Below are 25,211 nucleotides of genomic sequence, written 5' to 3'. Positions count from 1 at the left end.
CATTGGATGGGGAAAATCGATTCCTCTCCACCTCCTATAAAATTTTCTTAGATTTTGACAGGATTACTGTGAAAAACCACAAATAAAGACATTGCTATCTTTTTAAAAAATTGAGATAACACCTCTCTAGGTATTTCTAGGTCTTCCATCATGATTCTCTGATTGACTCCACTGGAAGCTGATCATAAAATCACACTTGGATACTTAAGAGATTCCTGGAGAAGTGTTCTCTCTAGAAACAGTGGTGTCCAACCTTTGGTGCTCTATGTGTTTGGAACTCCAGCTCCCAGAAGCCCTGGCCAACTTGTTCAATGGTCAGGAATCTTGGGAACGGAAGTCCAAAACACTTGGAGGATCAAAGGCTGGACAATACTGCTCTAGGAATATCTAGGTCCCGTACCATGTCCACAGGAAGTTGACCATTGAAGCACCCCAGAGGACTTTGAGATTTTTAGGGGGAACATTTAACCAAATTTGCAAAAGTCAAAATGTGGAGGGCCAACTGTATTTAATATATTGCAATCATTTTAGTCAAAATCCTTTATCAGAATCTTAATCTTAGGATCTGAGAAGACACTTATTTATTTACAGTATTTATATTCCTCCCTTCTCACCCCGAAGGGGACTCAGGGTGGATCACATTACACATATAGGCAAACATTCAGTGCCATAACATAGAACAAAGACAAGACAAATGCGAGGCTCCGAGCTGGCCTCGAACTCATGACCTCTTGGTCAGAGTGATTTGTTGCAGCTGGCTGCAGTTGGTTGCTCAACAGCCTGCGCCACAGCCTGGCCCCTTCTCAGTAAAATAATTTGTTGTGGAGTCTAGGAACCCTCACTCAGATTGTAAAGCCACAAGAAACTCATTTGGAGGGTTTTGTTTTTTTTAAGCAGAAGCATTGCAATCTGCTGCAACTGGGGAGCAGTGGCATATATCCAGTAGTGTAGTTGCCACATATTAGGATCTCTTCAAGATACTCAAACTACACATCTTTATGGTGCAATCTTGTGCATGTTTATTTAAAATGAGTCTCTCTTTTTGCATCAGGTTTACTCCCCCATTTGTGTGACAAACTACAAGTCAAGGGTGCATCTACAAGTCAAGGGTGCATCTATATTGTGAATTAATGCAGTTTGGTATCACTTAAGCTGCCATGGCTAAATGCAATGGAATAATGGGAACTGTAGTTTTAAAAGGTCCATTCTCTTTTCCCCTCTAATTCTGAAGGTCTTTCCCCCTGCAAATACTTTTTCATCACAATGCAGCATTATCAGGAGTCTCCCTCTTCTTCCTTCCTCTTCTTCTTTCTCCCTCCTGTTCTTCTGCTTCGCACTGCTAATTCCTAGAAGGAAGAAGAATGGTAGAATAAGGTGGCAACTGGGAGGGTTGGAGGACAACATAGTAATGCAAATTATATTTTCCATGTTGTTTCTAGGCATAGACGATGAAATTACGCAAGATGAAGTTGTGTGGGGTCCTTCACACTTGGGCTTAGTTTAATTTTTCTAGATATAGTCAATAACATAAGTGATATCACGGTGTTGATTCTAATATCTGTAGTACAACCAGATCTAATCATCATTCTGCGCCATTGTGCATTTGCCAAAACTGGAATGGTTGGAGCGGATAATTACAGTTATGAAAACTGAAGACACTAAAGGTGGATCTGCACTGTAGAACTAATAGAGTTTGACTCCACTTTAACTGCTATGGAATTTGGGGGTTTGTAGTTTTGTGAGGCACCAGCACTCTTTGGCAGAGAAAGCTAACAACCTTGTAAAACTACAAGTGCTATAACTGATGGCATGTGCTCCAATTTTCATCTGTGACGTGTTGGAGGGCTTGATGACTTTTTAAGTGATATGGGTCATGTCCAGATGACAGTAGCAACTGGATTTAGGACTTAATATTTTTAGCTTTGTCTACCACACATGTTTTGAAGATTGCTTGGATACTAACCAAAATGAGCTTTCTTCATGCATGATTTTTCATTGCTTAGCTTTAAAGTACTGCTTTTTGACTGTTCAGCTGGATAGCATTTATTCTAGTTCTTTTTAAAAAAGATATAAGCAGAAGTGAAATTTTGCAATACATTAGCTAGGCTTTGCAGTTCTTGTAATCCATACCAGAGAGTTGGTATGGTGTAGAGCAGTGGTTCTCAACCTTCCTAATGTCACAACTCCTTAAAACAGTTCCTCATGTTGTGGTGACCCCCAACCATAACATGATTTCAATTGCTACTTCATAACTGTCATTTTGCTACTGTTATGAATTGTAATGTAAATATCTGATGTGCAGGATGTATTTTCATTCACTGAACCAAATTTGGTACAAATGCCCAATACTCCCAAATTTGAATACTGGTGGGGTTGGGGAGGGGATTGATTGTGTCATTTGGGAGTTGTAGTTGCTGGGATTTATAGTTCACCTACAATCAAAGAGCATTCTGAACTCCACCAATGATGGAACTGAACCAGACTTATCACACAGAACTCCCATGACCAACAGAAAATACTGGAAGGATTTGGTAGGCACTGACCTTGAGTTTTGGAGTTGTAGTTCACCCACATCCAGAGAGCACTGTGGATTCAAACAATGATGGATCTGGACCAAACTTGGCCCGCATACTCAATATGCCGAAATTTGAACACTGGTGGAGTTTGGGGTGGGGGGGAGACCTTGGCATTTGGGAGTTGTAGTTGCTAGGATTTATAGTTCACCTGCAATAAAAAAGCCCTTGAATCTCACAAAAACATAGAATTGGGCCAAACTTCCCACACAGAACCCCCATGACCAACAGAAAATACTGGTCTTTGACAACCCCTCTGACACCCCCCCTTGTGACCCCTCCAATAGGGGTCCTGACCCCCAGGTTGAGAAACGCTAGTGTAGAGGTTTGGGTGTTGCACTAGGACGCCAGTTCGAATCATGTGGAAAATCACTAGGTGACTTTGGTAATGTCACACTCTCTCAGCCTCAGAGGAAGGCTGAACAAATCTCACCAAGAAAACCCAGTGATAGATTCATAAGGATTTCAATACATTCGAAACAACTTGAAAGCACACAAAAAGAGCAAAAAAATTCAGTATAAGAGATTAAAACTGCTATCTCAGGCTCTATTTTAATCTAGAATCGGGGTGCATAGTTTGTGCCCCAGTTTAGTCTCTTCTTCCTTTCTCCATCTCTTTCTTCTCTTCTTTCCTTGTCAAAAAAGAGAGAAACCCCCTACATCCTTAAAGTGGCATGCTAAAAATCCGCAGCCACTCTCACTCTCTGCCCTTGTGATGACCTTCAGGAATCAATTAAAAGCAAAGCTACTCGAAAGGAAAAGGGCAAAAAATAAACTAGCAAACCGCAGCATTAATGATGCCTGCATTGTGCTTTTGATTAAAAATACCTCCTCGTCCTCACAAAGCTTCACATTTCTAAGAGGTATTTCGCTCTGCTCGGCACATTACTTTTAATATACATTCAGATGCACAAACTTGCAGCACACAATGGAGCCGTTCCAGGGGAGAAGATTGCGGTGCACATTTTGATTTCGCAGGAACAATAATGTGGTGCTGAGGTGCTTTGGATGCATTGTGTACATGTGACTTTTTGGTCTGTTTGGCAGACAATTAAAACACCTGAGAATTGGAAGTCTGATAAGCAGCTACTCTGTTTGTCAAGCAACATCTTTTTTATCCCCGGAGAGGCTTTGCTGTGGGATAATGGGACGAAGGCTATACATATTAAAAAGCAAAACGTGCCCACAGAGTAAAATAGATATACAATCCCAGTAGAGAAAAAGTCATGTATATACTGTTCCTGGAAACTGACATCTTTATAATTTTAACATTTTCATTGATAACCATCATCGAGGAGCTGATGCAAGGTGCTGAGAGTAGTGACTTCCCAAGGGTCACCCATTGAATTTTCAGGACCAAGCAAAGATTCAAATTCTAGTCTCTGAAGTCATAGCCCAACACTAACTAACCACTATTAAGTTTGAACTTCTTAATTCTCCTTTGCATGATAGGAAGTTGGTGCAATGCATGTTGAACTTCAAAGTGAGTCTAAGGGTGTATCTACACTACATCATTAATGCAGTTTGATGTCAATGGCTTGATGCCATGGCACCCTGGGGTTTGTGGTTGTTGAGGCACCAGGTCTCTTTGGCAGAGAAGGCTAAAGGTCTGGTAAAACTACAGCTCCCACGATTCTGCCACGGAAATTAAAATAGTTCTGATTCAGAACTGGTCAACTATTTATACTACCAAGAAGTGCTCGGCTGCTCCAAAACTCAGAGGAAATTGGAACATTATCCAACTTAGCCTAATGTGGGGCAGAACCGCATTAAGCAGCTGAGCCTCACACTGTGGGGTGAATTGGCTCCATGCACTATGTAAATGCCATGGAGCCAATCCTTACCTGCTTCAGATTTTTGTGCTCAGGTAGATATGCCCTTAGATGATGGGGTGGAGGAAATCCTTATCATAGAATCCTAGAATCATAGAGCTGGAAGAGACCTTGTAAGCCATCCGGTCCAACCCCCCCCCCCCCCACCACCACCACCACCACCACCAAAAAGCAGGAAAATCGCATTCAAAGCATCCCTGACAGATGACTATCCAGCCTCAGCTTAAAGGTCTTTAGAGGAGGAGCCTCCACCATATTCTGGGCCAGAGAGTTCCACTGCCAAACAGCTCTCACAGTGAGGAAGTTCTTCCTGATGTTCAGGTGGAATCTCCTTTCCTGTAGTTTGAAGCCACTGTTCCACGTCCTAGTCTGTAGGGCAGCAGAAAACAAGATTGCTCCCTCCTCTCTATGACTTTCTTTCACATATTTATACAAAGCTATCATGTCTCCTTTCAGCCTTCTCTTCTACAGGCTAAACATGTTCTTTAAGCCACTCCTCATAGGGCTTGTTCTCCAGACCCTTAATCACTTTAGTTGCCCTCCTCTGGACACCTTCCAGCTTGTCAACATCTCCCTTCAACTGTGGTGCCCAGAATTGGACACAGTATTCGAGGTGTGGTCTAACCAAGGCAAAATAGAGGGTTAGTATGACTTCCCTGGATCTAGTCACTATACTCCTATTTATGCAGGCCATTGGCTTTTTTTGTCGCCGCATCACATTGTAGGCTCATGTTTTTTAAAATGATTTTATTAAAGTTTTTCAATAAAATAAAAGAAGGGGGAAAAGAAAAATAGTTAAAAATAGGTCCAAGGGAAGAGAGAGAAAAAGAAAAGAAAAGAATAAAAGCCAGTTAGATGGGGAAGTTTGCATTGTTGGCTCATGTTTAATTTGTTGTCTATAAGGACTCCAAGATCTTTTTCACATGTACTGCTGTTGAGTTTGCAGATGACACAAAATTGTGGTGAGGAGAGGTTGGTCAACACACTGGAAGATAAGAACAGGACCTGGATAAATTAGAACATTGGGCAGAAATTAATAACATGAAATTCAGGAGAGAGAAATCCATTTAGGCCATAAAAACCAAATGCCAGTACTTCACCAAACTACAAATCTCAAGATTCTATGGCACTGAACCATGGCTATTAAAGTAAAATCAAACTGCACTAATTCTATGATGTAGATGCACTCTCACTGTGCAAACAATTCAATTATATGCCACTGTGTGTCACTGATAATAACTGTCTAATGTCATTGCATGGAAATAAAATACTGATGTCCAGTCTAACTGGGTGTCAAACTCAACTAAATAAACAATATTTTGAGTGACACTAACACTAACAAAGGACAATGTTGAAAACAAGTCTAGAGGGAAAAGTTAGCGGAAACCAACTCGTCAAAGATTGGAAAGGTAACTGAACTCACCTTCTTGTTTGACATGCAATCTCCCAGTTTTGTTCTTGGCTGTATCACTTCTGTTGACATTTCTTAAACAACGTGCAGGTGCTTCAGCCATGAGCTTGATCAAAACTGAATGCCGATCGGCTTGGATCTGACAGCTGATCAGCTCCTTTGTGAGTGAAGTCTTCCAGGACCAGAGCTTGGTAGACAAAACTTTCTGATGCTTTACAAATGATTGCTAAACAGTTGGCAGATAACTCTGATCTGTCTGGCAAGGAAACCTGAACGCATTTGCCAGCAACCTATGCAGAAGGTATCTAGATTAAAAATTCAGTGGAAAGAGTTGAGTAATAAAGACTTTAATCTCTTATTTGGCCTTAAAAGTGCTTAAAAATGAAGCCGCAGGGTTTTGTTTTGATTTCAGCATCGTGTCAGGAATATTACAGAATCAAACTCAAATATCAGTACAAACATTCTTGCTTGTATTTATTTTTCATTTTATGGCTTCAGATTAATCAACAAACAAACAAGTGGTGTGCTATAGGAGGCTTCAAACTCACAGGGTAGAGTGCAAACCTGCAATGTTAGAGTGCAACTACACTACAGAATACTGTAGTTTGACATCACTTTATTTGCTATGACTAAATCCTATGGAATGTGGGATATGGAGTATGGACTGATTTGATCTTCTTGCAATCCAAGACACTCTCAGAATTTTCCTCCAACTCCACAGTTTGCTCAGCCTTCCTTATGATCCAGCTCTCACATCCATAGGTTACTATGGTGAATACCATTACTTTAACTATGCAGACCTACTTTGCCAGTGTGATGTCTCTACTCTTCACTATTTTATCGAGGTTGGCCATTGCTCTCCCTCTAAGAAGGAAATGTCTTCTGATTTCCTGGCTGCAGTCTGCGTCTGCAGTAATCTTCACCCCTAGAAATATAAAGTCTGTCACTGCCTCCATGTTTTCTCCTTCTATTTGCCAGTTATCAATCAGTCTGGTTGCCATAATCTTGGTTTTCTTGATATTTAACTGCAACCCAACATTTGCACCCAACTTCTTTCACCTTGGTGATAAGGCTCCTCAGCTCCTCCTCACTCACAGCCATCAAAATGGTATCATCTGTATATCTGAGGTTGTTAATGTTTCTTCTAGCAATTTTAACTCCAGACGTGGATTCATCAAGCCCTGCACATTGCATGCAACTGCATACAAGTTGAACAGATAGGGCGAGAATATACAACCTTGTCATACTCCTTTCCCAATCTTGAACCAGACTATTTTTCTGTGGTCTGTTCTTACTGTTACTATTTGGTTGTTAAACAGATTCCTCAGGGAACAGACAAGGTGACTTGGTATCCCCACACCACTAAGAACTTGCCACAATTTATTATGATCCACACAGTCAAGGACTTTAGAATAGTCAATAAAACAGAAATAGATGTTTTTCTTTAACTCTACCTTCCTCCATTATCCAGAAGAGATTGGCAATTTGGTCTCTCATTCCTCTGCCTTTTCTACACCCGGCTTGTACATCTAGCAACTCCTGCTCCATGTTTTGCTGGAGTCTGCCTTAAAGGATCTTGAGCATTACCTTACTGGCATGTGAAATAAGTGTCACTGTATAGAAATTTGAGCATTCATTAGAGTTTTACTTTTTTGGTATGGAGATATAAATTGATTTTTTCCAATCTGATGGCCATTTTTGTGTTTTTCATATTTGCTTGCATATGGCATGCATCCCGTTAACAGCATCATCTTTCAAGATTTTAAACGGTTCAGCTGGGAAGTCCAACTGAAGTGAACTGAACAATATGTGATAACTGCAGGGAAAACCATCTATGCTCAGAGATGAAAGGAACCTATTATCCCAAGGCAAGAAGAATGGCTGACGAAGATCTGCAAACTAGCTGAGATGGACAAACTGACAATGTTGATCAAGGAGAGATCTCTGATGAACTTCAAAAAAGACTGGGTCTTGTTTATCACTTTTTCACAACAATGCTAGAGGCAAATGCCAATTGTAGGATTTATAAAAGAGAGGAATGTTATGGTTAAATAGTACTATTCTGGAGTTGGGGAGCCAACCACGGCCTCCTATAACTGGCAGCACCAGTGGCATCCATTTCAGTGGAAACAGTGCCTACATGTTAGCTGGGGGATTTTAGGAATGCCAGTCCAAAAAATAATGTTTCCAAAACCATTCTTCTTTTTGGCTATTGCTGAGTTGTCACCTGCCTTCTCTGAGAAAGCAAACAGCCAGAGAACCAGGAAGAAGGAGCAGCCAACTTTGGATTTTCTCCCATCAGAAAGAGGATATGAAACTCTTACTGGAACAAATGGGGAGAAACCTTGCAAATATATTACTAAGTGGGGCTTGTATGAATAGATATTAAGCAATGCTTGAGAATAACTGAAAGCAGACAATCCCAGCACCCAGAATGCTGTTTAAGAGGAAGAAGTCTCTATTGGGAGAGAAAAATTGAAAAGTGGGGCCTATCTTTGGACAGAATAGTCCGTTGGTGACAACTGGGGAAACAGTTATGAGAATCTGTTGGGAGTGGATGTGTTTTGGATGATGTTGAGTAAAAGAAAGAAAAAAGGTCAGATATTGCTCAGCTTGAGTTCTGTTATCTAATCTTAAAGACCTAAATAAAATATTCAAGAGAAATTCAAATGCAGTATATAAATCCCACTAGAAAGAGCAGAGCCGGCCCAAGATAATTTTCAAGTGTAAGCGAATAGAAATTTTGGTGCCCCCCCCCCCCCCCCCCCACACACACACCAAACAACATGAACGGGCCAGCAGAGCATTGGATAAGCAAAAATGTTGGATAATATGAAGGCCAAGTGTGAATAACTGCAGTTGATCACTTTGATTAGCATAGAATAGCCTTGCTAGACATGGTTATGGTTATTGAGCATTATTCCTAGCAGTGCAATAATTGAGGACTTTTTAAGTACTGACCATTGGACTGATTCTGGACTATGATTTTGAACTTATGTGGTTGTAATTGTTGTTTTTAGTAGTTTTTGTTTTAATGTTTGAGTTTAATTGTCATTATATTATTGGAATTTGTATGTCGGCCATTGAATTGTTGCCAGTTGTGAGGCCACCCTGAATCCTCTTCGGGTGAGAAGGGCGGGACAGAAGTATGGGAAATAAATAAATAAATAAATAAATAGTAAAAAAAAGGACAGTAAAAAAAGGACAGTAAAAAAGAACACTCAAAAACAGGGGAATTCCAAACATGAAACAATCAGGGCCAGCTAACACCTCTCAACAAAGATATACAAACCCCACTTGCCTAGTTTCCAACACACCTCACAACCTCTGAGGATGCCTGCCTTAGATGTGGCCCTCCTCTGGACACTTTCCAGCATTATTTGGCAGAGAAGGAGAAAGAATTTGGGCCCTTCCACACAGCTCTATAACTCAGGATATCAAGGCAGGATAACCCACATTACCTGCTTTGAACTGGATTGTCTGAGTCCTTACTGCCATATATCCCAGTTCAAAGCACGTAATGTGGGTTATTTGTTTGAAGCCATTCTTCCAAGTTCTAGTCTCCAAGGCAGAAGGCAACAAGCTTGGTCCATCCTCCCTATGACTTCCTCTCACATTATTATACATGGCCATCAAGTCTCCTCTCAACCTTCTCATCTACATGCAAAACATGCCCAGATCTTTAAACCGCTCCTCATAGGGATTATTCTCCAAAGCCTTGATCATTTCAGTCACTCTCCTCTAGACAGATTCATGTTATCATTTAGTATTACAGTAGAGTCTCACTTATCCAAGCCTCGCTTATCCAAGCCTCTGGATTATCCAAGCCATTTTTGTAGTCAATGTTTTCAATATATCATGATATTTTGGTGCTAAATTTGTAAGTACAGTAATTACAACATAACATTACTACGTTTTGAACTACTTTTTCTGTCAAATTTGTTGTATAACATGATGTTTTGGTGCTTAATTTGTAAAATCATAACCTAATTCGATGTTTAATAGGCTTTTCCTTAATCCCTCCTTATTATCCAAGATATTCGCTTATCCAAGGATTAGCTTGGATAAGTGAGACTCTACTGTACTCATTATTTTTCCTGGAAACTTTCCAAGGCCTGAAGATAGGAGGTATGGTGGCACAACGGGTTAAACTCTTGTGCCAGCTGAACTGTTGAACTGAAGGTTGGGTTGCCGACCTAAAGGTTGCCAGTTCGAATCTGCAAGACAGGGTGAGCTCCTGTCCGTCAGCTCTAGCTTGTAGGGACATGAGAGAAGTCTCCCAGTAGGATGGTAACACATCTGGGCATCGCCTGGGCAACATCTCTGTAGATGGCCAATTCTCTGACACCAGAAGCAACTTGCAGTATGTTCTCAAGTCGCTTCTGACAAGGAAAAAAAGCTGATGGTTTGTAGATCAGTCATAAAGAAATTACCATAAATAAATGTCTCTTAAATATTTTGCCAATATCTGCTTATTATTCCTTCTATCCAATAGAGAAAAGTTCCATAATAACCTCAGGCCCATCATGAAAGTTGGGCAAGGTTACCTTCCGTACAATTTATAGAATCTTTCACCTAGCATGACACACCTAACACAGAACTTTTGGTAGGTAAAGGTAAAGGTTTTCCCTTGACGTAACCGACTCTTGGGGTTGGTGCTCATCTCCATTTCTAAGCCGAAGAGCCGGTGTTGTCCATAAACACCTCCAAGGTCATGTGGCCGGCATGACTGCATGGAGCGCCGTTACCTTCCCGCTGGAGCGGTACCTATTGATCTACTCACACTTGCGTGTTTTCAAACTGCTAGGTTGGCAGAAGCTGGAGCTAACAGTGGGCGCTCATTCCGCTCCCGGGATTTGAATCTGGGACCTTTTGGCCCGCAAGTTCAGCAGCTCAGCACATTAACACACTGCGCCATCAGGGCTCCCACTTTAGGTAGCTCTGCTCAAATGAAATCATCCAAATGAAATCATTACAAAGGAAATCCAGTTAGTTCATCCTTTCATAGACCAAAACAGTTTAATGGAGACACCCAACCCACATAAACTGGATTACTCAGGATGAGGTCAGAAATAACCAGTCAGCTAATCATAGAATCATATGGGACATCCAGTCCCAAACCCTGCCATACAGGAAAAGCACAATCAAAGCACCCCCAAAAGATGGCCATCCAGCCTCTATTTAAAAACCTTAAAAGGAGAAGCTTCTACTGAACTATGAGGCAGTGAGTTCCACTGCTGAACAGCTCTTACAGTCAGTAAGTTCTTCCTAATGTTCAGTTGGAATCTCCTTTTCTGTAATTTGAACCCACTGCTCCATTGAGTCCTAGTCTCCAAGGCAGCAGAAAACAAGCCTGCTCCTTTTAGATCAGGGGTCCCCAAACTTTTAAAGCAGAGGGCCGGTCCACGATCCTTCAGACTGTTGAGCGGCCGAATTATCATTTGAAAAAAAAAAACGAACAAATTCCTATGCACACTGCACATATCTTATTTGTAGTGCAAAACAATAACAATAACAATGAAAGACCAATACAATATTTAAAAATGAAAATAAATTTAACCAACATAAACCTGTCAGGATTTCAATAGAAAGTGTGGGCCTGCTTCTGGCCAATGAGATAGTCAGGTTAATTAGGATTATTGTTGTTGTGTGTCTTCAAGTCATTTCAGACTTTGGGCAAGCCGAAGTCCAAAATTATTTATTTATTCATTTACTACATTTATTTACTACATTTATATCCCACCCTTCTCACCCTGAAGGGAACTCAGAGCAGCTCTATGTACATACAATATATTATATTATTAGCATAGCACAATATTAGCATTATATATTACTATATTGAACTATACCACTATATGTAACATTATATGTAATATATAACATATAATTAATATTATTATATGGTATTATTATTAGTATTATATTGTATAAAATGATAATATTATTATCAATATCATATGTATATACAATATATTATATTATTAAAACTGATATAAAAATATTATATTATAAATGAGGGTGGGGGCCAGGTAAATGACCTTGGAGGGCCGCATCTGGCCCCCGGGCCTTAGTTTGGGGACCCCTGTTTTAGATATTTAAACATGGTGATCATGTCTCCTCTCAACCTTCTCTTCTGCAGGCTAAACAGACCCAGCTCTTTAACCTACTAATCATAGGGAAGGTGGGAGCCCCCAATAGCACAGTGTGCCAGCAGGACTGATGACTTGCCCGTTCGAATCCAACCTGGGGAGAGCACGGATGAGCTCCCTCTATCAGCTCCAGCTCCATGTGGAGCGGTCTGAATCAAGGTAAATCAGGATGGTGGCGATGAGGAGAGCAGCCAGTTAGGGAACATTTAAAAAATGGTAATCAAAGATATGGGAAATAAAGAACATGGACAGACTGACTTTCCTGATGAAGAAGCATAATGGAAAACCAATCAAAGAAACAGGAATATATAAGAAAAGGACAGACACAGATTGAAGGAACTCCATAACTGAAATAAGAAATAGCCAACCCAGGCAACATAAAAGGGGGGCACAATCTGCCCCCTAATAAAATAAAACAACTACTCCTCTACATCCAGCAACTTGCTCCACAAAGAGACTAGACTCATTGAACCGAAGATCCAATGGAATATACCGATCCTCTCCCCCTCACCCAATTCCCCCCTCCCCCACCACGAATTCCATGTTTTTTCTTTTATTTTTAATTGTAAATTAAAAAACATCAATTAAAAATATTCAAAAACAATTTTTTTATCATGACTGTATGCATTGCATTGCTGCTGCTGCTGACTGACCTGAAGGTGGGCACTGACTGGGCATGCAGGCACAAGTGAGATGGTTTTAACAGCAAGATAGAAGCTGCTCTGCTACGATCAGTCAGCCGGGCCCTATCACCTCCTGGCTGGCTGCTCCACGTGGTGGGTGGCTGGAGGCTATGCCTGCACAAAAACAGCCAAAATGGCTGATGGGAGTCCTGTGCGCGTGCGCATAGAAGTCCCATCGGCCATTTTGGGTGATGGCATGCCAGTCCTGTGCATGCGCTGCACTCAGGGCCTCCATTGCCGGCGCCAGGACAAAGAAGCCCCATCGGCCATTTTAGGCGATGGCATGCCAGTCCTGTGCCGTTGTGTGCATGCGCTGCACTCAGGGCCTCCATTGCCGGCGCCAGGACAATTTGGACAAACACTGTGACCGGAGCAAAACGGGGGTGCTGCCAAGGACTCCACACAGCGCCCCCCCTCGCCTGCGCCCGACGCCAAGGCGTAATCTACGTACTGCATTGGACCGGGCCTGAGAAAGAGCTTACCCTTTGTTTCTCTTAAATTTGCTGTTGTTTTTGTGTACCTTCGAATTGTTTTGGTGACTCTTAAGGCAACCCTATCATAGGGCTAACATACTCAATATCTCCTTGTGAGTTTCCATGGCTGAGCAAGGACTGGGTTTCAGATTCGTAGTCTAATACTCAAATGGGAAAGCAACTATGTTATTCAAGATAAGAAGAGCCCTTTTCTGTGCTTGACAACTGCAGCTTCTCTCCTCTGCAGTTCTTCTTAGAGAGTTTCATTGGGACTTGCAAATTAGCATAATCTGGAGGGCCATACCATTTCCAATCTTGGTCTAGGACAGTGGTTTTCAACCTGAGGTCCCCAGATGTTTTTGGCCTACAACTCCCAGTAATCCCAGTCAGTTTACCAGCTATTAGGATTTCTAGCCAAAAGGCCAAAAATATCTGGGGATCATAGATTGAGAACCAGTGGTCTAGAGGATTCTGATCACATAATTCTGTATCAATATGTGTACATGTGCCTTAGAATTGCTTGTTGAAGTATGGGCACCCCATGCACTTCATAGGGTTTTCTTAGACAAGGAATAGTCAAGAGATGCTTTTGTTAGTTCCTTCCTCTGAGATGTACCCCATGACACCTGGTAGTCATTGGTGATCTACCATTCAAATACTAGCCACGGCTGATCCTGCTTAGCACCAAGATCAGACAGGATTTGATGCTTTTAGGCGATTTAGACCCAACAAAATTCTTATCAATCCCCAAAATGCTCATAGTGATTAAAACAAAGTTGACAGAAGGTAGCAATGATGACTATATAGATTTATAGCTTGATATTTCAGAATGAAATCTCTGCACGAAATGGAAGGCAGCTTCTTAAAAACACAGAATACATAATCACCCAAAAAACATTATTGAGTACATAAATCTTGAAGACAACAAGTAAGATACAGCAATTAAAAGAGTAGCAGCAGAAGATAAAACCTTAATCAGAAGCACAATCAATTTAATCTTCTCCTAAGTGGGATTAATAAGTCTTTGAAAACTTCCTGAAAGTCAGCAAAGAGGGAACAGGGTGTACTTCCTAAAGAGGGCATTCTGAAGTGGTTGTGCTAGCCCACGCGAAGAAGGAGAGCTTTGTTCCTTATTCTGAGATACCTTTCTGTTGTTGCCATTTCTCATCTTGATTAATCTAAGATTTGTCCGATTAACTTCCAGCTTCTACCTTTTTCTCATCTTAGGTTTGTCCTCTGTTCTTTATCATACCCTGGAACTGCCCCGATTTGAGAGGAATGGGCCTGATTGATCATTTCTTATCCCATTTTCATAGCTGCTTTAAAAATGTTCCAATTTTTTCTCTCTCTTCCTTCTACTTTTCCTCTTTGTCCTCACCTTACTTCAGTTGCTGCAAAGTGGCTTTAAAGTCCAAAAGTAATTCCCACTCAGTTACCTGAATACGTAGGAAGAAGAGAAGATGATCTTCCTAGTAGACTCAGAGAAAAGCAAACTGTTGTAACCTCTCCTGATGTGTGAGTTCTTTTACATTAATAATTGCCATCTTCCTTGCTTGCACATTCCTTAATAACTGTGCAATATGGTATCACTACATCACAAACCAGAAGTGATTTAATTACGGGTTCTCCGTCTTGGGTCCTACAGATGTTTTGGCAACATCTGAAGGATCAAGAATTATTACCCACTCTTTCAATGGAAAGTGTCTATTGTTAGATTGTTATAAAGCCATTCTACATTCCCAGTGTAGACACATGGAAATGGATAAGGTCTAACTGTTTGTCTGTTTGTCCCTTTTGTATGTAATAGTAGTGCAATAGCTAGATATGGAATTATATGCAATGACTACTGGAATGGTCTGCATTACGATTGCTGATAGTGTGGTTTTAATAGTGAATGTAATGTTTTTAAATATTTTAATGTGTTTTAAATTCAGTTTCAAATGTTTATTTTAATTACACATTATTTTTTAAATATCAGATAGTTGCCTGTGTGTAAGGCTGCCTTGAGTCCCCTTCGAGGTTGAGAAGGGCGGGGTATAAATATGGTAAATTAAAAAAATAAAATTTTGATCACATTGTGATGTTGCTTAATTATGTGACCTGGAGCTCATCTAGAAAATGACAGATTGAGTAAAGCTGTCATTCATCATATCTCATTTATTTTCATTATTTTTCCCTTCTACTTCATTGGCTACGAACTCTATCACACCAGCTTGTTCTCTCATCACAATCTCATAGTTTAAGGAAAGAAGAAACATACTATTATGCAACAATTTATTTCATATTTTAGTGCAAGTATGTGAGGCTGGCATGTTGTTTATACAAATTCACACAATCCATCTTCCAGGCAGCATCGCTTCTTACCTGTGTTTGCCCCCCCCCCCCATTTTTCTCAATGTTTTTCCTATTTTTCCATAACTATGCAGGGGTATAGTTTTAGCTTTCTTACCGGACTTCCACTGGGACTGCTGTGAAAGGATATTATCACACAGGGAATTGTGGCAGAACAACAGGGATTTTCCTCATTAATGAAAAGAGATGACCCCATCATGAACTGAGTGCAATGTGATTATGGAACAGCCACAGCACCGTGATTTAAGCTCCAGCACTTTATCTGACTGTCATTGTGCTTTAGCAGGATCATGTGAAAAAATCTTACATCTCCCTGTTTGACTGTTACAAACATCTACACTATGTTGGGAACATATGGTCCACCTGCACCGATGGTTGGTATCCCATGGGGGGGGGGGTCAGCTTTTGCCCTTCTATGGGCCACATTGTTGGTGCACTTCCATGTCACTTCCAGTTTCAAGTAGCTTCGGAGGTCACAGACATGAGGCTCAAGGGTTGCATGTGCCCCACAGGCTACATTCTCAGCAACTGTCCCAAACTGATAGGAACAGTCCCAACTAATTCTCTGTGAACTCACTCTTCTAGCTACTTTTAAATGTCTCAATTCCCTCATGTTGTCCTCAGTTTACTTTTGTTGCTGCAGACTGAGTTCCAAGTGCAAAAAGTAGTTTTGTATTCATTTAACAAAGCAGGGTGCAGGATCTTGAACTTCCCAGTAAGTGTAAGCAAGAGCAAACTGCTGTAGCTTCCTGTGTTCTTCTTCATCAATACTTTTTGCCATCTTGGTTGGCAAATGTTTCTTGGTGACTCATTCCCTGGAGGATCATAGCTGCCCTTTCACTACTCCTGCTCAATGTTGATTGCTATCACCTCAACCTTAGCAGGAGCTGTTAAATAAACTGAATTTAGCACATTCCATCGCAAGGGCTCAGCCAAATTGAGCAATCTCTGCTAGTACATCAGATTCTTCTTCCCATCACTGAGCAGTTGTGTAGCTTTCCCAACCTGGGGTATTCTGCCTAAGGATAATCAATACGACTAATTTGGATGTCTCTAGAACAAGGGCTCATAACTATGGCTTATCTTCACCAAAGAGTTTTAAGTCACTCTGGGAGGGTGGGCGGGCTGGTGAAATAAAGTAGTCAGAACTCTGTATTTTGATCTCTCTTTTGCAAAACCACAATGCTGACATTTTGGGAATTGGTACAAAGGAAGCCAGCACACATCATTTGACCAAGCATGACCTCCACCACAGGAAAGAATGGCATGAAGGAAATGGCACAGAAAAAGGAATGGGGAAGAAGAACACAATTGCTAGCAGGGCTGAAATGTATCCTCCGGAAGCTGATGCAGACAGTGGTGCTCATTATGAGAAGAGAAGGATAAAATTAGAAGAGCAACTTTGGAGGAAGGGCAGAGACTGACCCCAGACAGACCTGAAAAAAGTTGTGCACCTTAATTGGCATGGATCGGAATTGTTCCTTTTGTATAGCTACAGATGTCATAAGGTCAAAAAAAAAATCTAAAACCAAACTCAGAAAGAATTTGCACAGTCTTTCTTATAATTGTAAAGTAAAGGTTCAGTTCTTTGAGCATCATACCACCCCCAATCTTCCTTATTACACCCCTTCCCTGGTAGGGTTTTGATCTATCAATATTAATCTATCTTAATTGGAAAGGAGAAGTCATGAGCCTTGCATCCTTAGAATCATAGCATCATATTGTTGGAAGGGCCCTCATGAGCCATCAAGCTCAGTGCCGCAGTTTGGTACAGGATTGCTACAGGTAGTTTCTTTTTGTAGATGTGGAGAAAAGACCTCACTATCTCTCTGGCAATTAGTTCCATTGCTGAACTGCTCTTACTTTCAAGAAGTTCCTTCTATTCCTCAATTGAAATCTACTGCCCTGCAACCTGAAACCATTCGATCTGGCCATACCTTCTGCAGCAGCAAAGAACAGGCCTGTCTCGTCCCCTTTGTGACAACCCTTGAGATACCTGAAGAGGGCAGTCATGTCACCCCAGGTCTTCACTTCACTAAACTGCCCAGCTCCTTTCCACATATGTTTTGTACTCCATGCCTCTTACCATTCTTGACAACCATGGCCAGATAAATGCATGACGTTTCTGCTATAGATTTTCCCAATTTTGACATTGCTGAAAGATCTATGATCTTGAGCTTGAATGCTTGAGAATAGAAAAGCAAATGGTTCTGGAGATGGAAATGAGGTGTGTTGTCGAAGGCTTTCATGGCCGGGATCACAGGGTTGTTGTATTTATTTACAGCATTTATATTCCGCCCTTCTCACCCCGAAGGGGACTCAGGGCGGATCACATTACACATATAGGCAAACATTCAATGCCTTTTAACATAGGACAAAGACAAACAACATAGCTCCGAGCGGGCCTCGAACTCATGACCTCCTGGTCAGAGTGATTCATTGCAATTAATTGCAGCTGGTTTGCTCTCCCGTCTGCGCCACAGCCCCGGGTTGTATGTCTTTCGGGCTGTGTGGCAATGTTCCAGAAGTATTCTCTCCTGACGTTTTGCCCACATCTATGGCAGGCATCCTCAGAGGTTGTGAGGTATGGATAAACTAAGTAAGGAAAGGAAAGAATATATATCTATGTAGAGTCCAGGGTGTGGCAAGAGTCCTTTGTCACTGGGAAGCCAGCATGTGGACAACTTCAACAGAAAGGAAGAAACCATGAAAATGATCAAAATCTGGCTACTAGTATTAAAAAAACTCTAAAATCAAAACAATAGATGGGAACTAAGACTTCGAGGCAGAAGACAGCTAATGACTGAACAAAGGATGCCCCCAGGCAAGAGACAAAATCTTTCCAATGCTAATTAGGGTGATTAACTGAAACATTAATGCTGGCAACTATTTCTGCTTCAAATTTATAATCCAACCCTGGTTTTAAAGTGCAAATATGCTGAGGCTCTTCACAGCGTAAAATGACAAGTAGCAGCAAAAATGCTTCCTCTTGGAATGAGGTGATTAGACTGATTCAGCAATGAAGAAAATGCATTCTGTATTTTCTACATAACAAAAACAGTCCAACCCTTGCATTGCCTATTACAGCCGCATGTTTGAGGACCAAATCCTGGCATTCCCCAGCAGGCTCTGCCTTTGAGCCGCACTAAACCCTGGCTCCCATGGACAGGAGCATAAAAGGCCACATCACTGGTCTTGTGTTGAATGGCAGGATGGTGACCTTGTGGTAAAAGCAGACTTTCCTCATCAGCAAAAGGCAGAAGGATTAGCTTGCAGCATCAGCAGATCTACGTCCTGGTGCCTTATTTGATGAATAAGGTGAACACAAGGAAGGGGCATTTTTAGGCCCCCTGAAATGTTGGGTTGCAAAAAAAAGTGCTGTTTATCTTATTCTCCACCTGCTTTTCCCTCCACAGGATATCTCCCACCTAGTCATTCTCCTCTCTCCCTGTTTTACTATTTTGGAGTGTTTCTAGAAGAGATTAATGCTCTTTTTTGGAATATACGCCTCACACACAGAAGCTCTCACTTGTGGGTTTTTAAAGAGCTCCTAAGAGTATGGCATGGGACTGGCATGCCCTGAGGGTCAAATCTAACCCTGAGGACATTTTGATGGCTCTCTGTCCCTCCTGATGACTCTAAATTTTGGTCAAAAATAAATTTGTCCACTAGACCCTTGGCATAATTGCCTGTGAGAGTCCCAGTCCTCTCAGTGTGATAGCATTTCTTTAAAAGTTGGAAAGGAAAGTGACACACACATGCGTGCACATGCACACTCACACACAATTTAGACAGAATCCTCTTGGCAGACGTAACCAGAGTGTGTCTTATTGTAGGGTACAAACAGAAAGGATGCCAGGCAGGGTGGTTTCTTAAGTCTGATGCCTTAAATGCAGGTCTTATAGAAGGATATAAGGAGAAAGGATCCCAGAAAAGGTGGTTTCTTAAGTATGGTACCTTAAACCCAGGTCTTATTGAAGGATCTGAGGAGAAACAATGCAAAAAAAAAGTCACTTCTTAAGACGGATGCCCTAAAAAGGACAGAAAGGGGAGCCTGGGAAGTTCTCCCACTGCTGCCAATGGGACGGATTTTCCTGGACCAAAAATGTATTTTGGCTGCCTGATCAAAAAACGGAATTTTGCCTGAATTCAGGAGGGTCCTGAAAAGCAAGGGGGGGTGGGCTGTCTCTGGAATCCAGTCACCAAAAATGGCATGAGGTTTAGATGAATTGCACACTCTTACTGGCAACTCTAACTGTAGTAGCAGATAATGGAAAATATCTGACCTGGTGGAAAGACCGCTTATTGTATTCCTAAATAAATCTAGTTTTTTGTGTGTGCATGTGTAATGTGTAGGGAGCAGCCCTGGGAAAACCAATGGGGAAATAATGGATGATGTGAGGGAAAGTTAAAATATCCTTTATTCTATCCACTTCTGCCTTCCTAAAAACAGAGAGGATGGCTAATTGGCATTTTAACTTAAATTTGTGTAATTCTGAATTTTTGAAAAAATATGTGAACCAAAACCTTTGTTATTCTGACAAATTTGCGCATTTCAATTTTGCAGTGGAATACTCCAGTTTAAAAGAAATGCATACAACTTACATTAAAGTTGACAAAAATACTATATTAAGGAAAGTGGTGTTTGAAAAAGCATTCTGTTAGAAAGACTGCGTGCATCGTCTGTTTTCTCTCCAGGCTTGTATATGACAAAATAGCATACAAAATGCACACATTAGGAGAAATACACATAGAAGGGGTTGAAATCCTTTTAAACACTTAAAACGTCATATGCTAGACGGCTGACTTTTTAACTGCTTCATATTCACATTTATGATTGTGGCATCATTGTCATGATGGGAAATCTTCTCAAAACATAACTGAATTAATGTTCACAGCCCTCTTTTTTGACTGGCTACATTTTTCACCATCGCTCTTTCTCCAAAGAAGTCTTGGTGTCTCACAGGGTCAGTCCCTTTGGATTTCACAGCAACCTTGAAAGGCAACATAATCCGAAAGAGAGCAACTGTCAAGCTTTGATTCTACAACCCAAATGTTCAATTATGAAATCAGAATCTGAGTTTTGGCATTTGTTTATCTGCATCTCTCTCATTTTCTTGTAATTTCATTCCATTTCCAACTCATATTCGTCTGCCCTGCTTGCTTTTCAAATGGTTATGCTTAGCTAGCTACTATCTGAGTCTGTAGAGAAGAGGTCACTTAGATCAGATTTTAAAATGAGGAGCACTTAGAATGCATTAACCTGAATTTAGCTCAGTTTCGACAGAATGGAGGTGCTTGGCTTCACTTGAGAGCAAATGCAGATGTTTCCCCTGATCAAACTGAAATGCTAATCCCAGACCTGCCTTCAAACCCATAAAAACCAAGTACCTTTTCATATGGAGCTGTGGTGTTTCCTTCATTTCCACTCTTCAAAACGATCACCTTTCCTTACTGCAACCTCAATTTCCGAACAGAGCAAAATCAAAACACCAGAAATGTTGCCTGTTTCTGACAGAGTGCGGAGGGTCAACCAGATTGATGTGAAGGCAGGACTTCTCATCTGAGTGCTGTCAGGTGGAAGCATTTCGGGCTCTAGAATCCTTTGAACAGGCCAATTGAGATGCCGTCTTTCCCTCAATGGGGACAAACAGGTGCTCTTGGCATCTAAAGAGACCCTTCTTTTTTCATCGAAAGCAAACAAAGAAATAAGCAACCCTGGACAACAATCTCAGTCTCTCAGCCATTCAGTGCTTAGAACTATACCCTAAACTCAATTCTCAGTCCTCAGAATAGTACCTCAGGGGTGCTTTGAATGCAATTTTCCTGCTTCTTGGCAGCGGGTTGGATTGGATGGCCCATGAGATCTCTTCCAACTCTATGATTCTATGATTCTATTCTAATTGTTGCTGTGTGCCTTTCACTCAATTCTTTTGACAACCCTAAGGCAACAATGGCGTTTTCTTTGTAAGCGGAAATTTGCTTTTGCCTTTCTCTGAGGCTGAGAGGGTGTGATTTGCCAAAGGTGAGTTTCCATTGTCAAGCAAGGATTTAAACCCTGGTCTCCAGAGTCTTAGTCCAAAGCTCAAATCACTACACCATGCTGGCTCTATTGCTGAATGTCAAATCAACACGTAAGCCAATCCTAATAATTCAATGGGTGTACCCTAGTAGAGGAGTGCAACAATTTCATGTAGGTCAATGGATCTTTCTGTATCCCAAGCTATCTTCATGCTCAACAAAATAAGAAAACTCATTAAGGACAAATTAAATACAATTTCAATTTTTAAAATATTGCCTGTCCCAGGCATTTTTTTTTTTGTCTCAAATCCTCCGGATTGGTCACATTTGAGATACTGATAGGTCTCTCTTGCTTCATTAGTGTCGATATGAGGCTAGATCCAAGATGATGTAAGCTGACTTCCACTTTCACAATGAAATTCCCAGATCTGTTCTGGAGGAATCTCTAACCTGCTAGAGTAGATTTAGGAATCATAGAAAGGCAAGGTGAATCTAATCTCATCAGTGTTTTCATTCAGTTTGTGAATGGCTAGCATCCCTCTATGTATTCAGCCATGTCTTTTACATTATTTATATAATAATAATAATAATAATAATAATAATAATAATAATAATAATTTATTTATATACCACTCTCTCTCCCCGAAGGGACTCAGGGAGGTTTCCAAAGAGTACTATTACAAATACAAATACAAAACAACATACAATAAAATATAACAAAAAATACATCATAGATAAAACACAACAATTTCAGTTAAAAAGCAATCGTAGTGACAGCCTTTAATCAAGGAGCAGGAAACATTACTCATGGCGAGGCTGGCCTTAATCCATTTTAAGGGTAGATAAGAACTTATATACCTATCATAGGGGCAGGCGATGAGCAGTATACCACAATCTGATTTAAGTGAAAACTAATCTTGATCAAAGACCTGCCGAAACCACCAGGTTTTTAGTTCTTTATGAAAAGTGGGTAAAGTGGGGGTAAGTGGTGGTGGGGCCACCACCAAGAAGACCCGTTCCCTCGTTCCCACCAAACGTACTTGGGACAATGGTGGGAGCGAGAGAAGAGCCTCCCCAGCTGATCTCAATATTTATTTATTTACTACATTTATATCCTGTCCTTCTCACCCCGAAGGGGACTCAGAGCAGCTTACAAATAATATTTACATACAGTATATTATATCAATAGCACAGCACAACACCAGCACCATACACCAGCATACTGCACCACACCACTATACTGCAATATTACCAGTAATACTACATGTAATAAATAATATATAATTAATATTATATTCTACTTGGGTTGTCCCATAGAATGTTCAAGAAGAGTTCAAGAAGAAACACACAGGAGGAAGAAACACAACATGAAGTAAGCAGTAATACAAAATATACGAGGGCTATCACATACTATGACAAAAAAAGGGAACACTTCTAAAGATATGTTTCTTGGGCTATCACACATGAAGGACTGGCAATAATTATTATTTTTCAATTTGGCAAAATGGAAACACATACCCTGTTTCCCCTAAAATAAGACATCCCCAAAAAATAAGACATAGTAGAGGTTTTGTTGAATTGCTAAATATAAGGCCTCCCCCGAAAGTAAGACCTAGCAAAGTTTTTGTTTGGAAGCATGCCCATCGAACAGAACACCAGGGCATGCAGGATTGATAAATGTATGTACCATATACATGGAAATAATGGTAATAATAAGAAATTCTTGATAGGATTCACAATTTGTCTGGTTATGCTGGTTTGTGATGACAACTACTGTACAGTATATAATAAATGTTCATTTTTTTGTTTAACAATAAATGTGAATTCTTCTTCATGGAAAAATAAGACATCCCCTTAAAATAAGACCTAGCTCATCTTTGGGAGCAAAAATTAATATAAGACACTGTCTTATTTTCAGGGAAACACGGTATCTGTGTCCATTCTGTACAATCCTTTATTTCCGGAAACTCACCAGGGACCACTCCAGGAGCCGTCACTTTGAGTAGCCCTGATTTAGTTCAATACTAAAGAGAAGAATAGAGAAAAGGTACCCTGAAAGGCACTAGTCAGAAATTACACACCCCAAGTTTTAACAAGCTGTGCTCTGAAAGATTATCAATACTGTCTGGAAGGCACTCTCCAGTCCTTCCCAGAGCACAGCAAATTACTTTTCTGTTCAGCATCGGCACTCCAAACCCGGACATATTCCAGAGCTTCACGCACTGTGGCATTCATTCTTCTTGGACTTGTACAACACTTCCCTTTGCATGTCTTGAGTGCGGCAGTCTTGCTCACTAGAAAATTAAAAGCATTCACCCGCAGAGACAAGGCTACTTTTATTCTCTGCCTTTCCTCTAGGCTCCTGACTCCCACTCTTCCTACTGGCAACACAAAAGAAAACAAGGACAAGTAACGCAACACAAAAGAAGCAGCAGCAGCAATAGAGAGCCCTTCTTTTAAGAATAAAGAGTTCATGGCAATTAACTGGTTTAATTTTATCATCCTGATTTATAATGCGAGACTTGTGGCAATCTTTTTTATTGTTATGGATGAGATCATGTCCAAGCAGACATTTTTGCACTTAAGGGAGGGAAGCCATTTGTTGCTCATGTGGTGCATCTACAGGATAGAATTAATGCAGTTTGACATCACTGTAACTTCCATGGTTCAACATTATGGATTCTTGGGATTGTAGTTTAGTGAGGCATCTGCACTCTTTGGCAGGGAAGGCTGAATCAGACTACTCCTCCTAGGACATGATCTCCAGACCTTTGATCATTTTAGTCACCCTCTTCTGGACACCTTCCAGCTTGCCAATATCTCTCTTGAATTGTGGTGCCCAGAACTGGATACAGTATTCCAGGTGAGGTCTAACCAAAGCAGAATAGAGAGGCACCCTTGATCTAGACACTATGCTCCTTTTGATGCAGCCCAAAATCCCTTTGGATTTTTAAGATGCTACATTACTTTGTTGGCTCATGTTTAACTTGTCCACTAAGACTCCAAGATCTTTTTCACATGGACTGTTGTCAATCCAGGCATCTCCCATCCTGTATCTTTGCATTTCATTTTTTTTCCTTCTTGAAGATAGGGACATTGTCCTCCTCCAGTCTGCTGGGCCTTCTGCTGTTCTCCAAGAATTCTCAAAGAGTATTGCCAGTGGTTCTGAAATGACTTCTGTTAGTCCCTTCAATACTCATGGATGTTGTTTATTTGGCCCTGGAGACTTGAATTTGTTTAGAGTAACCAGGCATTTTGTGACTACTTCTTCACCTGTTTTGGGTTGCATATCCCCTACTACCTGTACAGCTATCATGGAGAGCTGAAAAAGCACATGCATGGCTCCCAGAAAAGTTTGAATTCTCATTAGAAATAAACAGCGGCTGACATACTTTGGACATACTAAAAGACCATGGACCTCATCACAAAGGTCCATGGAGTTGCCATTCATCATGGCAAATCCATGGTAGTGCGGCGGGGGGCATGGAGAACCCATTGCTCTACGCCCGGCATTGTCTGCCTTACCTTGACCCTCTTCCCATGAGGGAAGTGTCTCCACCTGGCTCTCCCGCCCCCATATTGCTCCTAAGGCAACATGGAAGTCTCCTGTGTTGCTGCCACTTTCAGCACAAACCCCTGCCAGAAGTCCCTGTGCGTCATATAATGGGCTCTGTTTCGAAAGTGGAGAGCAAGCGGCACATGACAGGCAAATCAGCC

The 25,211-nt window shown here is 41.0% G+C and overlaps 1 long non-coding RNA gene across 1 annotated transcript; it reads right to left on the bottom strand.

Moving 5' to 3' along the window:
• Positions 1-1,023: 1,023 nt before the first annotated feature.
• Positions 1,024-13,118, bottom strand: LOC134296257 (uncharacterized). Its single transcript, XR_010002879.1, has 3 exons — positions 5,829-13,118; positions 2,544-2,724; positions 1,024-1,346 (listed from the first exon to the last, which is right to left on the bottom strand). It is a non-coding gene; the product is annotated as an uncharacterized LOC134296257 (long non-coding RNA).
• Positions 13,119-25,211: the final 12,093 nt, after the last annotated feature.

This window comes from Anolis carolinensis, chromosome 1 (genome assembly GCF_035594765.1).
Source record: "Anolis carolinensis isolate JA03-04 chromosome 1, rAnoCar3.1.pri, whole genome shotgun sequence".
Taxonomy (NCBI): domain Eukaryota; kingdom Metazoa; phylum Chordata; class Lepidosauria; order Squamata; family Dactyloidae; genus Anolis; species Anolis carolinensis.
Note: the sequence above shows the minus strand (reverse complement) of the source record. Positions and strands in the feature narration are given on the sequence as shown.